Consider the following 20473-nt stretch of genomic DNA (forward strand, 5'->3'; position numbering starts at 1 on the left):
AAAGGAACTATTTAAATATCATGATACTCCCCAAAGTCTCAGATAGCCAATCTCATGAATTGCAAAAGCCAATTAAAAAACAAACTTCGTTAAGTGAATTCATCTTGCTATGGTAGTTATTAACACTATTTTGGTTGCTTCTCCCCCATATCAAGATGGTAAGAACTTTTAAATTGTTTGCCCATAATTGCAAATGAGAACATGTCATGAGACAGAAATGTAGTGACCTCAAAGTTTGCAGCAACTACATTTACCCTCATTTAATGTTCTGCCTCTATGCTTTCTTTGTCCTTATCTAAAGTGACTGTGCCAGTAAGCACTAGCACACATGCACAGGGCCTGAAGAAAACTAGATCCAAAGAAATATAAATCCAGCAATGGGTCTAAGAATTTTGTTTTCTCTAATCTTGCACTTCTTCCTTTTCTTGAAAATTTTTATGTCAAGGTTTTCGAATTCCATACAACACAATATTTTGCCAAAATTATCCAATATTTTAATTATCACTACACAGTACTTGACCATACAACAGACATAAGTGGGTAAAACTGCCCAGATATAAAAATAGCTTGCTTTGGGATGGTATGGAAACATATCCCATTAGAGCTGTAGAAAGACTTAGGAAATCTACAGAGAAGAGCAGGCGACAAAGACAAAAGTAAATGTTGTGGCACAGAGTGAGTGCCCAGGAAATTTGATGAGCTTAATTGAGGAAAGGATCCCAATCGTTAGCCCAGACTGATAGACCACGTTTCTTCTTCACATCTTCTGTTTAATTTTCACAGGCATTTTGGTTCTTCTGTTTCCAAATCTAGTCCTCCTTTAGTCTCCCTTAACCCAGGTAACGGCATTTGTATTCCCGCAGTGGCTTCAGCCAGAAACTTCGCTCCTTCCATTTTCTCACTCCCACTTCCATCAAAGCTTTCTATTACAATTTCCCTTGTCTAAACCTTCCCTTTCTTTCTCCTTAAATGTTTCGAAGGGCTTCTAGTAATCTCCAACTCTCTGCACTGATTTTTTTTCCAGTCAATTTCTCCTGAATGCTCAGAGCAGTCTTTAAAAATAAGATAAATCTTTAAAAATAAGATAAATAAGTCAAACAACTTTAAAATGATAAACATGCAGTCATTCCTCTGTATACATGGGTTCTGTGTCTATGGATTCAATCAATCACAGATCAAAAGAATTTAGAAAAAAACAATTCCACAAATCTTCAAAATCAAAACTGAAATTTGCAACACACCAAGTACTACATTGAATTCACTTAAATGAAGTGATATGTAGACATTGTATTAGATATTATAAGTAATTTAGAGATGATTTAAAAGTATACGGGAGAATGTGCATAGGTTATATGCAAATGCTACACCACTTTATACCAGGGACTGAAGCATCCATGGGTTTTGGTATCTGCGGGGATCTTGGAACCAATTCCCCATAGACACCAAGGGACCGTCATAGTCCCCATTGCTCTAGAAATATAATCCAGTCTCCATAATGAGCCCTTGATATCCTGTATTTTACATATTAACCTTCAGCTTCATCTCTTCTCACTCATTGGTCATTCACTAAATTCCTGCTTTCATTTTCTGAAACACATAATCCATTTCCACTTCAGGGAGTTTCCATTTCTCTCTTGCCTGCCTGAATATTGTTTCCTTCGGCTCTTCTATTGTGTATCCTTCTCACTGGAATTAAATAAAAGATTATTCATTACACAGAGCAGACAGAGGCTTTTTCTGAGCACCATTCCCCCCTCTTCACTCCTTTGTTTTTTCTCATCTCACATTATTTACTACCTTCGTAACACTCATTAAACTTTTAATTTGCTCATTTGATTTTCTTACATGTTTTTGTTTCTCTCTCCTTCCTGCATCTCCACTCCAAGACTGTGGGACTCATGTGGGGAAAAACTGAGTGTCTTAGGATCACTATCATCACCCCAACACCTGGCCCAGAACCTAGCAAATAGTAGATGCCCACAGAATATTATTGATTCACTGAATAAATGAGTGTACAAGCGGCTGCGAGGTGGTTACTTTTTACCTTTCAAAAATACCATAAAACTCTTTTTTTAAAAAATGAGAATGTTATAATGGGGTCATACATATGTTTTTACTGACACTGGCTTCTTTTACTCAACATAATGCCTTTGAGATTCACCCCAGTTACTCTGTGAATCAATAGTTGGTTCTTTTAAATTGATGAGTGGTATTCTGCACTGACTCTGGACTTGGCCATGTGTCTTGTTCTGCCGAAAGGAATAATAGCACAAGAGAGTTTTGCATTGGGACTGCCCTCTATTGTTACTATTGGAATACTGAGGCCACCGTGGAATTGAGCCTAAGCCAGTCTTTTGGAAGACAAGAAGCAATGATGTCCTGGTAAATGTTTAGGAGCTGTTTCTTGGGGTAAAGGGGACAGAGAAGGCTCTGATATGTAGTATTTTCCAATGTCTGTGGTACAAATACTCCCACTATGGCAGATTTCAAGCCACCAAGTGTATAATAACTACCTCACAAAACCCCTGATAATGTAAAACAAGCTCTCATTCAGGTATAAGTCAGCTCCAGCTGACGGCAGATGAGAGACCATGTGAAGAGAATTTGGGGCCTGGCTGACAGTAAACCAGCTCATGTTGCTAACCTGGAGGCTACCAGACATATGAGGGTGGTCAGTATAGATTGTCCAGCTCACCCCGACTTACCAGATATCCTAGTAGAGATCAAACATCTTGGCCCAGACCAGAAAAGGTACTCATCTGGTTTGTGAACAAATATAAAATGGTTCCTAGTTTAATTCAATAAATTTTGAGGTGGCTTAATATGGAGCAAAATCTAATGAATACAATTGGCTATCATTTCATTCCATATCACCTATGGGTATCTTGAATATTATAAATAAACATGATAAGTAATTTCTGAAAAAAATGAATCTGCAAGGCACCACCAAAAGTAGTAAAATTTTTGTTTTATTGAGATAAGTGGCTACGTTGTTGTCATATTGTTAGTGTACTGCTAGGTTCATGTGGAACTTGAATTATTTTTTTTAAACAGTGAAAATATAGGTTGTAATACCAGGAGTAAAAATAAACTGTCGACGCTAGCATCCCATCCTAATTGATGTTACATTTTTTTCTTTTCATTATATGTTGTTGTGACTATTGTTATAGAAATAAACTGTATGTTAATACTAGTGGTCAGTGTTGAGAACCAGACCCAAAACTGAAACCAAATATTTGAAATGCAAAGATTTAGAGATGTTCTGCTCCTTTTCTTTTAAGAAAAAACAGAATTTAAATCATCCTGGTGGCACAATAGGAGCTGAGCTAATTTTTTAAATTGAATTTTAATGCCGGATAATTTGCATAGAAATGAACCGAAATAGACCACTCAGAATTAGGTCTCTTCTTGTACAGTTGGACAGTAAGGAGATTTAGCCATTATGGACCTATGTAATGATAAGGGGAAGGAAGCACAGAAAACAGTCTTGATGATCATTCTCACACCCTAGAACAAGATATTTGGATTTTCTTCTTTACATGGGCTCTTAGGATATGTATATATGTACTGTATAAATTCATTTCTTACTTTGTAAAACCAAACCCATTCCCATTAGTATGAATTCCTTCAACTTTCTCTCTTAAGTATCTAACTTTCTTAACACATCGTCTCCCAACTATAAATTCATCTCTTCCCATTTATACCCTAAATTCTTGAAATCAACTATTACATCATGTCAGTTGTCCCCAGGTCATCATTTCCCATTGATTTCTCTTGAAGTTTTCTTTAGTTGTTTGTTTCATTCTCCACCCTTTTCTATTCTAGGCCCCTGTTGGCTCATTATCATGGCTACATTATCTGGGCTTTTTTGCCTCTAGCCTTTATTGAGATTGGAGAATGAAAGGAGCTGGCAGGAGATTAGAGGGAAAAAGGAGAGAAAGGTCTGGGTTTTACTCAGTTTCTCCTCCCTGCCACTTCACTAGAATTCTTCTAGTAATCTATCCTTGAGTATTTATACCTTGTAGGTCCCTTTATGGCTCTAGCTCTCAACAATTTCTAACCCTCTACTTGTCTCTCCAGGCCAAGAGTAATAAAGCTTCCTGCTGGTTCTGGTGGTAGGATGACTCATTTAATCCTGCCAAGATTTTTATAGATAGTTGATTCTCATATTATATTGAAAACCTTTGCCAAATAGGTTTTATGTTTTCTTCTGTGGCCTTGACTAGTACATTTCTTGACCCATTGTAATCGGTCTGCTTTTTGCTCAACACTTACAAAAATGTGACCCACCAAGCTATTTCACTAAATAAATGGCTTCTGGTTTTAGGGGGAGTTTTGTCATTTTCCTGTGAGAAGGTGTTAAAGGTACTTTTTTTTTTAATAGCATGCTTTTTTTTTCTGTATATTTTTCTATATATTCAATTACCTACTGAGCATCTCCACTTGTTTTCATATGCACACTTCAAATTCATTATGGACAATATTCAACTTATCTTTCCCTTATGTAACAATTCATAAAGACATTTTTTAAATGAATGAACTCCTGGAGTTGTGTATTGTCTTGCTAGCTCCTCAAGCAAGAAAATTTTGCACCAGTTTTGTTTCTCCCTTACCGTCAAATGTAGTCAAGTAATAGGCATTATCTATATAAACTTTACTTCTGAGTCTGTTCAATTCTATTTTACTATGATCCTCAACTAGTCCAAATTCATTACACACTGGATTGATGCAATAGGTGTCAACTTATCTCATTATCTTTATGATTTTTTATTTGTAATACATTTTCTGTAATCAATCAAATTGCTTAGTCTAAATATATAACATTAAACCTCCTAAAATACCTCAATCTTTCCATTGTCCTTTTAGCAAAGTTGAGATTTCTTAGTAAGACTTAACAACATCATTCTAAAATTGATTATTCTACCCAGGCTTATATCTCACTCTCTTTGTTATTAGTGTGAGTAATTCTAGCTAATGTAACAAAATATCATAAAATTTTAGGTACTTAGCCACATGAAATGATATATCTGCTCATGTACCTATGCTCAGTAGTGTTATGGTTGGTGACTGGTCACCCGTCAGAGATTGAGCAACCCAGGTTTCTTCCATCTTTATTTTTGAAAAGTTTTATTTTGCTTTTAATTGTCACATAATAATTGCACATATTTATGGGGCACAGTGTGATGTTTCAATACATGCATATATTCAGTAATGATAGAATCAGGTTATTCAGCATATTCATTATCTAAAACATTGATCATTAGTTTGTGGTAAGGACTTTTAAAATCCTTTCCTCTAATTATTTTGAAATATGCAATATTAACTATAGTCACCCTGCAGCCAATAGAACAAATAAGTACTTGGGTGATGAAATTATTTTGTGCAACAAACTCCCATGACCCAAGTTTACCTATGTAACAAACCCGCACATGTACCTCTGAACTTAAAATAAAAGTTATTTAAAAAAAGAAATGCTACTGATATTTTTGGTTGATGCTGTATCCTGCAACTTTACTGAATTTATTTATCACTTCTTAGAGCTTTTTGGTTGAACCTTTATATAAAATCTATGTATAAAATCATGAAATAAACAATTTGACTTCCTTCTTTCCAAATAGATCCTTTTTATTTATTTTTCTTGCCTAATTTCTCTGGCTAGAACTTTAGTACTATGTTGAATAAAAGTGGTGAAAATTGGCATCTGTGTCTTGTTTCAGATCTTAGAGGAAAAGCTTTCAACTTTTCTCCAGTTAGCTGTAGTTTATCATTTTTGGCCTTTATTGTGTTGAGGTACATTTTGTTTTAATCAAACAGTATTGTTGAATATTGTCAAATACTTTTTCTGTTTATCAAAGTGATAGATTAGCTTGTGTCCTTGATCCTGCTAATGTGCTATATCACATTTATTGTATTATGTAGGTTGTATTATCTAGAATGAATCCCATTTGATCATGGTGAATGATCTTTTTAATGTGCTGTTGAATTTGGTTTGCTAGTATTTTCTTAAAGATTTTTGCATCTATTTTTATCAGAGATATTGTCCTGTCGTTTCATATTTTGTTGTGTCCTTGACTGTTTTTTTTATCAGTTATGCCAGCATTGTAGAATGAGTTTGGACGAATTCTCTTATCTTCAATTATTTTGAAATAGTTTGAAAAGTATTGATAACATCTTTTAAATGTTTGGTAGATTTCAGTAGTGAAGCCATCATATCTGGAGCTTTTCTTTGATGGGAGACTTTTTATTATAGATTCTATGTTGTTGCTCACTATTGATCTCTTCAGATTTTCTACTTTTTCATAATTCAATTTTGGTAGGTTGTATATGTATATGTTGGCATGTAGTTGTTCATAATAGTCTCTTATAATCCTTTGTATTGCTGTTACATCAGTTGTAATGTATACTTTTTTTATTTCTGATTTTATTTGAACCTTCCATCTACTTTTCTAAGTTAATCTAACCAAAGGTTTGTTTCTGTTCAAGGATTTCTGTATTGTTTTAGTCACTATTCCACTTATATCCACTCTCATTTATTTCTTTTTTCTACTAATTTTGTGTTTGTTCTTGTTGTTCTAGTTCCTTGAGGTATGAGGTTAGACTGTTTATTTGAGACTTTTTGTCTTTTATGGTGTAGGAGTTTATTGCTGTAAACTTCCCTCTTGGAACTGCTTTTGCTGTATTCCATAAGTTTTCATATACTGTGTTTCCAATTTCATTTGTCTCATGAAGTGTTTGAATTTTCTTTTTAACTTATCCATTAATCCATTTGTTATAGAGGAGTATGTTGTTAAATTTACATGTATTTAAATGGTTTCTAAAGTTTTTACTGTTAGTGATTTCTAGTTTTATTCCATCGTGGTCAAAAGAGATACTTGATTTTGATTTTTACAGATTTGCTGAGATTTGTTTTGTGGCCTAACATCTGATCTACCCTGAAGACACTTCCATGTGCTGATGAGGAGAATGCATACTCTTCAGCTGTTGAGTGGGATGTTCTGTGAATATCTGGTAGGTCCACATGTTCTAGAGTGCGCTTTATATTTGTTGTTTTTTTTTTTTGCTGAATTTTTGTCTAGATGATCTGTGCTTTGCCAAAAGTGAGATATCGAAGTCCTCTATTATTATTGCGTTAGAGTCTATCTCTCCCTTTACAAATAATATTTGCTTTATATGCCTGGGTGTTTTGGTTTGAGATTCATATATATTTGTAGTTGTTATATCCCCTTACTGAATTGACCTGTTCATCATATCATGACCATCTTTGTCTCTTTTTACAGTTTTTGACTTAAAGTCTATTTTATCTGATCTAAGTATAGCTACTTTTGCTCTCTTTTGATTTCCATTTGCATGGCATATAGTTTTCTCTTCTTTATTTTTAGTCAATATGTGTCCTTACAGGTGAAGTAAGTCTCCTGTAAGCAGTATATAGTTGTATGTTTTTAAAATGCATTCAGCCATATTTTAATTACAGAATTTAATACACTTATATTGAAGGTTATTATTGATAGTTATGGATTTACTGTTGCCATTTTGTTCATTGTTTTCTGGTTATTTTGTAGGTCTTTGTTTCTTTCTTCCTCTCTTGTGTTTGCTTTTGTGGTTTCATGGTTTTATTCCATTCTCTTTTTCATTTGCATATATGCTGTAACTTTTTTCTTTTTTGTTACTCTGGGGCTTACATAACAAATCTTATAGTTCTAAAGGTTTATTTTAAGCTAATAACAATTTAACTTTGATTGCCTGCAAATATTCTAGACTTTTACCCTCCAACCCAATTTATAATTTTCTTGTCTTAATTCACATCTTTTATATGGTTTATTTCTTAAAAACTTACTGTAGCTATGGTTATTGTTGACCATTTTGACTTTTAACCTTCATACTGTATACCACCACTACAATAATGTAGCACTCTGAATTTAATTATGAGTTTACTTCTACCAGTGAGTTTAAATACTTTCATGGTAGTAATTAACATCCTTTCACCTCATGGTGGCAATTAACATCCTTTGAAGCCGTCTTTTAAGCATTTCTTGTACAGCTGTTCTAGTGGTGATGAATTTCATCAGCTTTTGCTAGTCTGGGAAAGACTTTACTTCTCCTTCATATTTAAAGAATAACTTTGATGAGTATACTGTTCTTGACTAGAAGTTTTATTTTTTTCTCTCAGCACTTTGAATATATTATCCCATTCTTTCCTGGCCTGCAAGTTTGAGAAATATTCTGAGAAATATGCTGATAGTCCGAGCAGCAAGATACAGCCATGAAGTCCCATATAGGGGGATTTCCTCATAAGAAAATGTCTTAGGCTGCAGGAGTTTGTGAGGCTGCTCTGCTAGCTTGGGTACAGCCTCATCACTGGGCATGAGTGCCTGTTCCTTGGGGAACAGGGTGCCACATGGGCTCAGGTGTTAAGGTTACAGCTGTTGTGCTGGTCCTAGGCTCTGAGTAGACGGAGCCAAGATACCGCAGTCACTGGGTTGGAAAGATGGAGTGCCTTCTTGGCAGTTTGTTTCCATGGGGTTAGAAGTTGTAGCTGCTCAGCTGCAGAATGGTGCGCTACCATGAGTAGGTGTGGTGTAGTGGCAGTGAAGCCTAGGATATGGGAAGATAGAGTGGCTACTGGCCCCCAAATGAGAAGGCACCCTAGCAGTGGCTTCAGTCTCAAGATGTCATTACACTGCAGCAGCTTCGATAATAGGGCAGGATGAGACACAATGTGAGCTCCTTGTTTGGAGTAACATAGACATGTGAACTCCAGGCAACTCCTCAGGCTGGGCCTAGGACCTGTAAGGACTACAGTGATCACCAGGAGCAAAGATTGTGGGTGTCCACATTTTAATTTGTGTTGCTGAGGGCCTCCTGCATGCCTTTTCTCTGTAAGGAGAGTCTGCCCTGGCTCTGACCTCATCCCACTAGGAGAGAAAAGATGGTAAAGGCAGAGTGTTCCATTCCCTTTTTTATATGGCCATCCTGAGTCTCCGTGATCCACATGGTCTCTGCCATTTCCTTGTTGTACTCCAGGGCTCTCTTTTATATATTTTAGTTGAAATGTGGTTATTTATTTGTTTCTTTGGTCCTTTTGTGTGGTGGCCGGGGAAGAGGTTGAGTGTTAGGAACTTCTAGTCAGCTATCTTATTGGTGTCACTTCCTCTTGCATCTTCTTGATTTAAGATTTATTTAGGATCCCAGAGTCTTCTGCATCCTGTTGGCAGACAAAGGACTAAAGAGTTAAGGCAGACTTCATTATTACTATGTTAGTCAAATTATTTCTTTTTGTTGATAAGAATATGATATTTTGTTGGTAAGAATAGGACATATGGCCTTGCTTAGAAGAAAGGTGACTAAGAATTGTAGTTCTGGAAGGGGAGCTATTTTCCAGTAACAGCTCTACACTCTAGAAGAAGATATAAGAAAATTGATGAATACTTAGTTCCCCGTAATTTACTCTGTCTCCTATAATCTGAGCTTTTAATTTCTCCAGTGCAGTGGTTATCTGATTATCCTTTGTAGGTAATTTCCTTTGTAAGTAGATTTCTGTACTAGGGAGAACTTCACTTTTCTTCTTTGTCTACTAACATACTTCAGGCCTCAGATTTTTCTTACCTGCTCTTAAGTCTGTATCAGAGCAATTTAGACTCTATAGCTATTTGTTTAACCTGCCTTTTCCACTAGGACTGGGATATTTTTCATTTTTCTCATCATTAAATTCCCAGTAGTTAGCAGAAATTCTGGATAGAATAAGAACTTTATTAATATTTGTTGAAGAAGTTCATACATCACTTAAGCCTGTTCTTTACGCATTTAATTTTTAGTAAACTCTTTACTGAGGTGTAACAGAAACATAAAAAATCACAAATCATAAGTGTATGTATAGTTTGATGAATGATGAATCACCATTGTATTAGTTTCCTATAGTAACAAATTACTACACACTGGGTGGCTCATAAGAACAGAAACATATTTTCTCTTAGTTATGGAGGACAGAAATTCAAAATCAGTATCACTGGATCAAACTCAAGATGTTAACAGGGCCACACTTCTTTCAGAAACTCTGGAGAAAAATCTGTTTCTTGCCGTTTCCAGCTTCTGGTGTCCGTGAGGATTCCTTGGCTATTGGCCACATCACTCTCACATCTTCAAATCTCTTTGCTCCAACTTTATATCAATCTACCACTTTATGTATAAGGTCTCTCTTAGCCTTCCTCTTACACAGATACATGTGATTGAATTTTAGGCCCAGCTAGATAATCCAGGATGATCTCCAGATTTCAAGATTCATAAATGAAGCACAACAACAAATACCCCTTTTTTCAAATATAAGGTAAAATTTATAAATTTCAGGAATGAAGACATGAATACCTTTTGGGAGACTACCATACCTTCACAGGAACTCAGCCACATGACTATTTAATAGATTGATCTAAAGAACATTACCAGCCCCTAAGTTATTCTTCCTTTTAAACTTTCTATCAGTTTTTGACTTTGTTAACTGAAGAGTAATTAGTCCCCTGACTTCTAACAAAATGGGTTACATTTGCCATTTTAGAATTTATATAAAGTAATACAGTTTGTTTTAACTATTGTCTGACTTTTTGCTCAGCATACATCTATGTTTTGGTGTACAATTATAGTTCTTTTATTCTCGTTGTTATATGGTCATCTATTTTATTAATATACCAGTATTTAGTCTATTGTTGATGGGCATATGGCTTGTATTACAGTTCTGCTACTAATAGAACTGCTATGAATATTTCATACATGCCTTTTAGTATATATTGTATGTTGGACATACAACTAGGAGAAAATTAGTAGAATTAGTGTGTGGTGGAGTAGTATATGTGTGTTCACTTTTGGTATATTCTTCCAGCTTTCCAAAACGATTGTATAAATGCATGTTTCAGTAATAGTCTGTGAGAGTTTCTGTTGCTCCACATCCTAATTAACATCTAGGAGAGTATTACTTTTTCAGTTTAGCCATTCTGATGTATATAAATAAATATTGCATTAAAATTTCAATATGTATATGAATAATTATTAATACAGTTAAGTAAACTTTCATATGCTTATTGAGCATTTGAATATCTCCTTTTGTAAAGGGCTTATCAAGTTTTTGCCCATTTATCCATTAGTCTGCTTTTTTCTTACTGATTTATGAGCAGACTTTTAGTATTTTCAATATAAAGTTTAAAAGGAGGAATATCTTGGGGGCTGCTTATATGCTTAGTGAATTTCTTTTTCCAAATTATGAGCTGCATTTTCACTCTCATAATGTCTTTAATGATGATTGATAATGTATTTTAATGAAGTCTAGTTTGTTATTTTTTCTTTTAAGTTTAAAATAATTTGTCATATTTAAGAAATCCTTGCATATACAAAAGTCATGAGAACATTCTCCTATATCTCCTATATCATCTTCTAAAAGCTTTATTTTTATTTATATAGAGATATATATTATTCTGAATTATTTTTGTGAATTTTGTGAATTTAGAGCCAAGCTTTTTTGTAGTTGTTTGCTCAAGGTAGGAGTATAATTGCCAAGCATCATATTTTTGTTTCTTCTCTTCATTATCCTATTTCTCATAGATCAGGTGACTATATACTTTCTTTTTGTTCCCAGAATCTCTAATGTGTTTCACTAGCATGTTTCTTTTTTCTTTACCAATACAAGATTTCAATATATAGTCTTTTGTTTAACTTTTATTTTTATTTCAGGGGTATATGTGCAAGTTTGTTTTATAGGTAAATTATATGTCACAGATGTTTGTTATACAGATTACTCTGTTACCCAGGTAATAAGCATAGTACTCAATAGGTGGTTTTTGGATTTTCCCCCTTCTGCCACCCTTCTCTCTGTAGTAGGCCCCAGTGTCTATTGTCTTCTTTTTCATGTCCATTCCTACTCAATGTTTAGCTCCCACTTATGAGTGACTACATGTGGTATTTGGTTTTTTGTTTCTGTTTCTGTGTGTCTTTGCTTAGGATAATGGCCTTTAGCTTCATCTGTGTTGCTGCAAAGGACATGATATCATTCTTTTTTATGGCTGCATTGTATTCCATGGTGTATATGTATCTTGTTTTCTTCATCCAGTCTACTATTTATGGGCATCTAGGTTAATTCCATGTTTTTGGAAATGCAAAGAGGCAAGAATAGTCAAGAAAGTTTCAAAGGATGACATAGTCTACCATATATGAAGACTTCTTGTGTCTTCTTTCAAAATTTGAAGAAAGTCTTGATATATGTAGTATATGCCTTCCTTCAGAATTTCTTTGGATATTCTTACCTCTTTGTATTTGCATATAAATTTTAGAATCAGCTTGTCAGTTTGCTCAAGTATATTATTAGAAATTTGATTGAGATTGCATTAAATCTATGGATCAATTTGGGAAAAATTAACCATTATCAAACAACATTGCTAAATGCACTAGTTAACTTTAATAGCTTAAAATATTTTCTACATATATACAGATATACAGAAATGTGTGTATATATATATATATATACAGAAAAAATGTTTTTCTAAAATTATATTCAACTCTTTCAGTTATTTTTAAATAGACAATGAATTATAGTTAACTATAGTCACCCTATTGTGTTACCGAATACTAGACTTTATTCCTTCTGTCTAACTGTATTTTTGTACCCATTAACCATATCCTCTTTATATCTCCCTCCCCACTACCCTTCCTAATCTCCAGTAGCCATCATTCTACTTTCTCTCTCTATGAGTTCAATTTTTTTAGCTGAGATATGAGTGAGAAATATGAGTGAGAACATGTGATAGTTGTCTTTTCATGCCTGATTTACTTCACTTAACATGATGTCCTCCAGTTCCATCCATGCTTTGCAAATAACAGGATTTTATCATTTGTATAGCTGAAAAATATTTCACTGTGTATGTGCACCACAGTTTAATTATCTGTTCGTCCATTGATAGACACTTTGGTTGATTCCATATTTGGCTATTGTGAATAGTGCTGAAATAAACATGAGAGAGCAGATATCTCTTCAATATACTGATTTCCTTTCTTTTGGATATAGACCCAGGAATGAGATTACTAGATTATATAGTAGTACTATTTTTAGTTTTTTAAGGAACTTCCATAATGTTCTCCATAGTGGCTGTACCAGTTTACATTCCCACCAAGAGCATACGAAGGTTCCCTTTTATCCACATCCTCACCAACATTAGTTAGGAAAAAAAAAGAAAAAAATACAATGTACGTTTCTTTAGTCAAGCTGTTCAGAAGCTGTCTATTAAGCTGACTTACACAAATATCACATGTTCTCACTCATATTTGGGAGCTAAAAAAATTGAACTCATGGAGAGAATAGAATGGTGGCTGGGAAGGGTAGTGGGGAGGGAGAGATAAAGACGATATGGCTAATGGGTACAAAAATACAGTTAGAAGGAATAAGGTCTAGTATTCGGTAGCACAATAGGGTGACTATAATTAACAATAATTTACTGTATATTTAAAAATAACTGAAAGAGTTGAACTGGAATGCTCCTAACACAAAGAAATGATAAATGCTTGAGGTTATAGATGCCTCAGTTAACCAGATTTGATCATTACACATTGTATGCCTGTATCAAAACATCACATGTACCCCATAATATGTACAAAAAATTTCAACTTTTACGTTATATTGAGAGGGTACATGTACAGGTTTGTTTCATGGGTATATTGCATGATGCTGAAGTTTGAGGTATAAATGATCTCATCACCCAGGAAGTGAGCATAACTGACTGCTAAAATATCACTTACATTTTCTTAGTTTACCTGACAATACTTAAGGTGTTCCTATTGCCCTGTGTAGCTGAGATTATGTCATGAATGTTGTAGATCTATGGTAAAATACTTAAACATACACCTAGTTATGTGCTGCATGTCTTCCTGACTAAATTGGAAGATTCTCCAGACCACTAGATTTTGCCTTCCTTTGCATCCTCCACTACTATTGGCACAAAGTTGGTACATTATTTTTGCTGAAATTGTCATGTTCATAATTAAAAATGTAACTGTTTAAATAAAAAAGATATTGATAAGAAATTCTATAAAGAAAGGTGTATATCAACTTTGATAAGATAAAACTGATGCATGACATAATACTAAAATAAAAATAAGGTAATATAATAAAAAAGGGAATATCAGAATAGTATCAAAATATATAAAATTGAAAGTGTGCTTTCCATCCCTGCTCTTATCTCTCCAGTTTCCCTTGCATGTATGCATACACATGCACAAACATACACGCATCTGAATCTACTTTATTAATTTTATTTAATTTTTATTACCATATCTGTGGTTTCTTTAACCAAATACAAGCAGATTCAAATATAGATTAATACTTTTTGCTTCTTATCATTTAAAATGAGTATTCATTTTACATATCTCAACTTATTTTTTTGTTTACTTAATAGTATGGAAGCTTTGAGTATCAGTACAGAGAGTTCTAATTATTTTTACCATTTCATATTATTTCACTCTATGGATAATTTATTTAATTTGTATCTTATTGATAGTTAATGAAGTTTTCTCCTATTTATTTTATTATAGTGCCACAATAAGTAATAGTGAACATATACCATTTCTTATGTATCAGACGTATTCATAGAATAAATCTTCAGTAATAAGATTTTATTTCAAAAGGTATGCACATTTGTAAATAGAAAATTGCCTTTATAAGTAGTTTAAGGTCTATCTAAATGCCTAAATCTTTAGCTTCATATCTTATCAGTCTCCTAACCAGCATCTTTTTCTTCTAAACTGATGGATGAGTTCCATTCTCAGAACACATCATGTTGTTTTACCCTCCACATTTTGCATATGCTCTTCCTTTTGCCTAGAATGCTCTCCCCTCAACCCTGCTGTCCTAAGATCCTATTTTAAGATTCTACTAGACTATCACCGCATTCTGTTACATCAATTAACCTTCCTTTATACCTGTCATAATTGGCCAATCCCTCCTCTATATTCCAAAACTAACCTGCAGATACTTCTATCATTGCAGCTCATTTAATATTTCAACAAGTGCACGAGTATCTGTGTATGCCAGGCCTTCTGCTACTTGTTGGCAATAGAGAGTAAATATATATTTTGCTCTACCCTCAAGGAATTCCAGTCTAGAGGGGGGATATAAAGGTATTCAATAAAGAATAGCAAAATCATTTCTAATTATAATTATGCTGAGCACTATTAGGAACATGTATAGAATAGCGAAAGAACATATAATGCCGGAACCTTCCCCGGTTGCTGTGGTCATTGGAAGACTTCTTGGAGAAATTCCATCAAGGTTTAGTCCTGAGGGTACATGTACAGGACATGAGCAGGTTGAGCAAATGGATATCATTATGTAGATATATGGCATTTGGAAAAGGCCCCAACAGCAATGGAGCCTGGCACACTAGAAGACAAGGGAAGTTAGTGTTCAAGGAGGAGAAAAATGCAAAATAAGGCTGTGGAGGTAGGCAGAATCCTACACTGTAGTAATTTGTTGCTTTCTATTTCCCAGCCTCACTGCTATTTTTTCTGTAATCCATAAAATAATGCCCATCACATTATAAACTTTCAGTAATAAATATTTGAGAATAAATAAATATATGATATTCATCAATAGTGGATGAAAATTGTCAAAATTAGTATCAAGTCAGAATACTTCACACCTGGAAAAACAAGTGCTGAGGAGTGCCTCCCTCATGAGGGATATCTAGATCTCTTCGGCAATCCTTCCTGCTCCCCTCCAGGTGTTCTATCATCTTAAGGTCTAGGCTTCCACCAACTGCCACATCAGTGAAAATGCAAGAATTGCAATGTAGAGGAACAGATTTCCATAAACCAATAAGGTCATTTCAGAGTATGGGAGGTAGAGAGACTCTGAGAAGTTGCTTCAAGACATAAGGCGTTGAGGAAAGAAGGTAATAAGAGGGAAAAGAGAGATTTCGGTCTGGAAATTACTTAGGCTAATAGTCCACATAACTCCACATAAGCCAAGTCTCAGTATGTTGGTCAAAACAAGAAAATTCAAAGTTATACAGGAGGGGTGGAAAGAGACAAAAAGAACAAGGATAACTTTTTTTCTGTAGCTCCAATATAGTCTTCAAGTGCAGACTGTATGTTTAGCATCCTTTTATCCACTACAGGGAAAAATAAGATAAAACATCCTAAGCAAATCACCCGAGAAGTCTGTAAAAAGTTCTCACAGGAGAAACTGGATAAAAGTTAAGCAGCTGCTGATAGTCTGCCCCCACTTAATCAATGCTTCCCCATTACCTCTACAATATGCCTAATGTCTTTATTATAGTAGCATCCAAGGCTCTGACCACCTCCTATCAGCACAGATTCTCTTTCCGCTACTACTAACTTAATATCGTGTGCTCCAGAAATAGTAAACCAAATGTAGGTCCTGAATTCATTGGGCATTTTATGCTCCTCTGCCTTTGTCCATGCTGTTCCCTTCCTGGCTTATTTTACTCCAACCTGTCATCCAGATCTCAAATTCAGCACTACCTCTGATCTCCAAGCTTACTCTGACTTTGCCAGGGACATTTAGACTTGCCTTTTCCTAGGTTCCCATATCACTACATGCAAATTTACACCATGGCAATTATCTTTCCTCTTGTTAGAATATAATCTCTTCAAGGATAGGAAAGTTATGTTATCATTTCTGTTTCCTCAGTACATCTCACAGATTATGATATGTAAAAAGGGCCAAAAAACATTTCTTGGATTATCTTTACTAAGAGTAGCCTAAAAGGCAGAAAATTCAACTTACGACAGTCATCTCCTCCCTACTAATTCTGAGATACTTCACCTAGAGAAAAATCCTATCCTCTCATAATTAGACATATCCTTGGAAGAGCTAGCATAGCTCTTCAGTGTATAATGAAATGCCAATGACTGAAAACAGATTTCTGCTAGAGTACAAACAGAAAACGAATCAGGACACAAGGAAGAGAGGTATAAAACAAGAAGAGGATAAAAGTATAACAGATTCTATGATCCTGCTTGACCTAAAGTCTCATATAGGAATAATTTGTAAAAACATTATATTCCTGGTGATTCAACAAATGCTAATGTTTGTTGAGAGTAAGGCATGAAAGGCTAGGAACAAGGGTGGATTACAGTAAAGTGAGAGTTAGAAATGCAAAAAAGGTTGTAGGCATGGTGGTAGAAAGGGCATGTTCTGTTTTGCACGAGGCTGCTGTATTCATGTAGGCAGAACTGCTGGTGTAATATACATGAATGGAGTGGCCTGGTGCAAAACAAAACAGAGAGATGAGGTCTCTGGTTATAATTCGATCTAAAAGCTGAGCTCCAACTTGGAATTCTGGCCAAATATTGCCGGGCTTATATTTGTTTGTTTCATTTTTCATGAAAATAAATAAATCTGTATTTATTTGTGAAATTTTCCACTATCTAATTTTGGTAATTAACTTGATTTCTTTATAAATCTTTGAGGGAACATGAAACACGTTGGGAATAGAGGACAGTTATGGCTTGCAGCCTGGTAACTTACAAATTCTGCTTACAAGATGATGAGAAAATTAGAATGGAGAAGCTAATTAACATTCCCCAAGCCACAAACCTGGAAAATGGTGAAAAGCTAGATTCAAATCAGGCAATCCAGTTTCAATTACGGTGCTCTTGATCCCCACTCCAGGGATTCTTAGCTCTTTGTGTGTGTTTGTGTGTGTGTGTGTGTGTGTGTGTGTGCGCGTGTATACAAATACATCATATATCCCTTTGGAAGTTTGGTGAAGTCTGGACCCTTCTCAGAATAATATCTTGTACACATAAGGTAAAATATACAGGGAATTACAAATGGCCAATAAATATGTGGAAAAAATGCTCAACATCACTTATCATCAGGAAAGTGCAAATCAAAACCACAGTGATAGGCTGTCTCACCCCAGTTAGGATGGCTATTATCAAAAAGACAAAATAATAAATTCTGGTGAGGATGTGGAGAAAAGAGAACTCTTTTTTTTTTTTTTTTTTTGAGATGGCATCTTGCTCTGTCGCCTAGGCTGGAGTACAGTGGCACCATCTCGGCTCACTGCAAGCTCTGCCTCCGGGGTTCACGCCACTCTCCTGCCTCAGCCTCCCGAGCAGCTGGGACTGCAAGCACCCGCCACCACGCCCGGCTAAGTTTTTGTATTTTTAGTAGAGACAGGGTTTCACCATGTTAGCCAGGATGGTCTCAATCTCCTGACCTCATGATCCACCTGTCTCGGCCTCCCAAAGTGCTGGGATTACAGGCGTGAGCCAGAAAAAGATCTCTTATACACTATTGGTGGGAAAATAAACTAGCACAGCCACTATGAAGAACAATACAGAGTTTCCTTTAAAAACCAAACCAAAAGAAAACAAAAAAACTACAAATAGAACTACATATGATCCATTTATCCCACTACTGGGCATTTATCCAAAGGAAAGAAAATCAGTATATCAAAGAGACATTTGTAGCCTCATATTTATTGCAGCACTATTCACAATAACCAAGACATGGAATCAACCCGTGTCTGACAGCAGATGAAGAGATTTTTTTAATGCAGTACAAATATACAATGGAATATTACTCAGCTATAAAAATAACAATCATGTTATTTGCAACAACATGTATGAGACTGGGGTACATTATGTTAAGTGAAATAAAGCAGGAACAAAAAGCTGTTCATCACATGTTCTCATTCTTATGTGGAAATTTTAAAAAGTTAATCTTGGCCAGGCGCGGTGGCTCACGTCTGTAATCCCAGCACTTTGGGAGGCCGAAGCAGGCGGATCGCCTGTCAGGAGTTTGAGACCAGCCTGGCCGACATGGCGAGTTTCTGTCTCTACTAAAAATACAAAAATTAGCCGGGCATGGTTGCGGGTGCCTGCGTTCCCAGCTATTCCGGGAGGCTGAGGCAGGAGAATCGCTTGAACCCCAGAGGCAGAGGTTGCAGTGAGCAGAGATCGTGCTATTGCACTCCAGCCTACGCAACAGGGCGAGATTCCGTCTCAAAAAAAACAAAAAAAAAACCCAAAAAAAAAACCTTGATCTTACAGAAGGAAAAAGCAGAATAGAGATTACTAGAGGCTGAAAAATGTAGAGAAAAAAGAAGAAAAGAGACATTTGTTAAAGGACACAAAATCACAGCTAGATTAGAGACATAAGTTCTTATGTTTTATAGCACTGTAGGATGACTATAGCCAAAAATAATATTTTTTATATTTTCAAATAGCTAGAAGAAAAGATATCAACTATTCCCAACAAAAAATGATAAATATTTGAAATGATGGGTATGCTAACTACCCTGATCTGATCTCTACATATTATATGTATCACATCACTATGTACCACATAAATATGTAGAATTATTGTCAATTAAAAATAAATTAAACTTAAGAATATAAGAACACAAAGAAAATCAATTATACTAAACTGTAGTAGTCAAATATTTTTTCAATGGTGATATAGTAATACAAGTGCTTTCTGAACACACTGAATAAGATCTAGTGAGAATCTAATAGCTAAACCAATTTTAAAATAGTAATGTTCCATAAACAAAACTAAAAACAAAAACCACATGATTATCTCAATAGATGCAGAAAAGGCTTTCAATAAAAGTCAGCATTCCTTCATGATAAAAACACTCCACAGACTAGACTTTGAAGGAACATACCTCAAAATATTGAGCCATATATGACAAACCCACAGCCAACATTATACTGAGTTGGTAAAAGCTGGAAGCATTCCACTTGAAAACTGGCACAAGACAAGGATGCCCTCTCTCACCACTCCTATTCAACATAATATTGGAAGTTCTGGCCAGGGCAATTAGGCAAGAGAAAGAAATACAGGGCATTCAGATAGGAAGAGAGGAAGTCAAACTATCCCTATTTGCAGGTGACATGATCCCGTATCTGGAAAACCTCATAATCTCAGCCCAAAAGATTCTTAAGCTGATAAACGACTTTAGCAAAGTCTTGGGATACAAAATCAATGTTCAGAAATCACTAGTATTCCTATACATGAACAACAGTCAGGCTGAGAGCCAAATCAGGAATGAAATTCCATTCGCAATTGTTACAAAAAGAATAAAATACCTAGGAATAAAGCTAACTAGGGAGGTGAAATATTTTTACAAGGAGAACTACAAAACACTGCTCAAAGAAACCAGAGATGACACAAACAAATGGAAAAATACTCCATGCTCATGGATAGGAAGAATCAATATCGTTAAAAGGGCCATACTGCCCAACGCAATTTATTGATACAGTGCTATTTCCATCAAACTACCATTGACATTCTTCACAGAACTAGAGAAAACTATTTTAAAATTCGTATAGAACCATAAAAGAGACTGAATAATCAAGGCAATCCTAAGCAAAACTAACAAAGATGAAGGCATCATGCTCCCTGAATTCAAACTATGTTACAGGGCTACAGAAACCAAAACAGTTTGGTACTGGCACAAAAATAGACACA

The 20473-nt window shown here is 35.2% G+C and overlaps 1 long non-coding RNA gene across 1 annotated transcript in view; it reads left to right on the forward strand.

Annotated features, from left to right (window-relative positions):
• Positions 1-20473, forward strand: part of LOC112205578 (uncharacterized) — an 81349-nt gene that overhangs the window by 43176 nt on the left and 17700 nt on the right. Inside the window, exon 3 of the long non-coding RNA XR_008538629.2 lies at positions 6892-7008. This is a non-coding gene — a long non-coding RNA (uncharacterized LOC112205578). The remainder of the gene's footprint in view (positions 1-6891; positions 7009-20473) is intronic.

Source organism: Pan troglodytes, chromosome 14, assembly GCF_028858775.2.
Source record: "Pan troglodytes isolate AG18354 chromosome 14, NHGRI_mPanTro3-v2.0_pri, whole genome shotgun sequence".
Lineage (NCBI taxonomy): Eukaryota > Metazoa > Chordata > Mammalia > Primates > Hominidae > Pan > Pan troglodytes.